Source organism: Brachyistius frenatus, unplaced genomic scaffold, assembly GCF_029030835.1.
Source record: "Brachyistius frenatus isolate BFR_SWC_R1_liver_20210118 unplaced genomic scaffold, ASM2903083v1 Contig_71, whole genome shotgun sequence".
Classification (NCBI taxonomy): Eukaryota; Metazoa; Chordata; class Actinopteri; family Embiotocidae; genus Brachyistius; species Brachyistius frenatus.
Genome location: NW_027210670.1, coordinates 656,779 through 659,589, shown reverse-complemented (window position 1 = coordinate 659,589; position 2,811 = coordinate 656,779). Strand labels below are relative to the sequence as shown.

Here is a 2,811-nt window from a genome sequence, read left to right as displayed (position 1 = left end):
GGGTGGAAAAATCCATCTCAACCAATTAACCTGTCCAAACAAAACCCATGGCAGAGAGCGGCGGAGTGACAAAACGCACAGTGGAGAAGTCTGTCGTGGTATCACCCACACAAAACACCTTTGGTCTGTGTTTTAATAAGAGCTCGGAGACACTGATACAAGCCTCTTCACCGAGACACTCCAGATGAGGCCGTTGACTCATAAAGTATACCAATAGAAAATGTTATATTCAAATGATGTCACCAATAATATTTTCTAAATAAAGTTTAATTTAATTTTTTACTAAAAAATAGGCAGAAACATTGTCATATTGTGGGTCTCATGAGGTAAACTACAGGAATGAGGTGAACCCGACATGTTGCAAGGATAACAATCTCTCACTCGACATGACAAAAACAAAGGAGATTGTTATAGACATCAGGAGAACCCACCCAACACCTCCCTCTGACCATCAACGGTTCTGCTGTGGAACGGCAGCACCAAATGTCTGGGTGTGAACATCTTCTCTCCTGGACAAACAACACCAAGAAAGCCAAGAAAGACCAGCGGCGCCTCTACTTCCTCCGCAAATTGAAAGGGAGCAGGAACCCTAACAACCCATCATGTGCTCCTTCTACCGAGGCACCATGTGGTCTGGGAGCTGTACCGCCTCCAATCGCAAGACCCTGGAGCGCGTAATGAAGGCAGCTGGTAGGATCATTGGTTCCACACACCTCCTTCCTCCTGGACATCCACAACACCTGTCTTACCCGCAAAGCAGTCAGCATGGTGGGAGACTCAACCCGTCCCTCACACAGTCTGTCTCCTGTCTTGTGGGAGGAGGCACCGCAGCCTCCGGGCAGCTCCTCCAGACAGAGGAATAGCTTCGCCCATGAGGCTGTCAGGATGCTCAACTCTCTCCCGTCTCCCCCCCATTACCCCATAAAGTCTGAACATTGTCCCCACCCCTCACCCCTCTCCCTTTATCACACAAGCACACCCATATCCAGCACCAGCACTTTAGAAAAAGAGACTCAGGTAGAACAAAAATCATGTCAAAAATCACCAGCTCCAAACAGCAGATGGTGAAGGCCAAAATACAAACTCCAGGCTTCACAAACCGATCGGCGACGTCACTGCTGGTTGCCGCTTGGTTTCAACTATTCACCCAGTGGACCAAAAACATGTGATTATTTATGGCCGTTAACAAAGGAAAAATCAATGTAAAAAGATAGGGTTGGCATTAGCATCACTGCAGCAGACATCTGGCAGTGTGGACACACACACACACACACACACACACACACACACACACACACACACACACACACACACACACAGCAGTGCAGTGACGTAGCCATAATCTACGGGCAGATTCAGTGTAATGACTGTCATTTCTGCATGAGGACATACATTTGTGAGATTCCATCAGTAGCATAATGCAACCAGTGCCATGATTATCTCCAGTTACTGCAGGATCTATTCACAACCTCAAGATTGGCCCAATTCATTTAGAAGCGGAGGATATGGATCCAAAAGCTATTCATAACAAGTGAAAGCAGAGTGCTTCAAGGAAAGTGTGATGGGCCCATAACCCAGAGTTCAATGGATTGAAGCCATCCTCTGTTAAGTTTGTCAATTGACAACCACCAATGTTTGAATTGTTATATGTAACCTTTAAAATGGATATTGCTTATTTTATATTTTGACTCTATTTGTATTTAATGTTATGCATTTTATCTGTACTTATGAATTTGATCTGTTCTTATGCATCTAATTTCTTTTCTATATTTGTAAATGTTCCTTTATATCTGTTTTTATGTGAAACACAGCATGTAATTATCTTGCTGTAAATAACTTTGAGCTGCATTTCTTGTATGAAAGGTGCTATACAAATAAACTTTATTATTATTATATTACAAATATTTCAATGAGATGGCTGGGCATCCCCTTCCAGCCATGGTATAGTGGGAAAAGCAAAAGCTGTTCACATTCAAAAGAACTGTGATCCAGCTGTGCTGTGTTGCTCAATATGCGTGTACTGGCTGCTCTCATAACAATATTCAAGGTTTGATTATTTATAGTGAAAATGCTCTTTACTGTTCAGCATTAAGAGATGATGCCAGTTTTCCATCGTCATATATTTGTGTATGTTCTCAGTTTAGAATTTGAAAGTGTTTTGTGTTTCCCTCGAAAATACCCTTGTTTCAAGCAGCAAATGTTGCTTAACCTAAGGTAGTGTGGCTGAGTGGTCTAAGGCGCTGGATTTAGGCTCCATTCTCTATGGAGGCATGGGTTCAAATCCCATCACTGCCAACTGCTTTGACCAAGTAGTTTCAGTATGTTGTACCCATAACCCTGCCATTATCTACCCCCTTCCTCAAAATCATTACTATTCCCTCTTTGTCAAGATTGCAGGTTCATGACTTGATCAATGGCAACATGTTACGAGAAAGGAAACTCATTGTTGTAACTTAATAGAGTAGAAACAACCAAATTATCTCCAGGGAAATTACTTTTTTGACCCTTGTGGTGCACATGCTCGTTCACTGTCTTGGCAGTGAATATTCGATTTTTGATGATTTAGTAAGACATTGCCTAACATTTCCGTCAAATGGCTGCTTGATGCTCGGGAAACTGGGGTACCAAAGCTCAAAACTAGTACTTAGCTGCTTAAAATGTATAAATTCCTTCAAAATTAGAGAATATGACTCCCAATACCTACCGACAGCAAAGGACAGCAGAGTGGCAGAGTGGAAACGTGCTGGGCCCACAGTCCCTATGGATACCACTTTAGAATTTCAAAGGATTTTTGTTTCTCACTCTTGATTG

The 2,811-nt window shown here is 42.6% G+C and overlaps 1 non-coding gene across 1 annotated transcript; it reads left to right on the top strand.

The window, feature by feature from the left end:
- Nucleotides 1-2,213: 2,213 nt before the first annotated feature.
- Nucleotides 2,214-2,295, top strand: trnal-uag (transfer RNA leucine (anticodon UAG)). Its single transcript has one exon. It is a non-coding gene; the product is annotated as a tRNA-Leu (tRNA).
- Nucleotides 2,296-2,811: the final 516 nt, after the last annotated feature.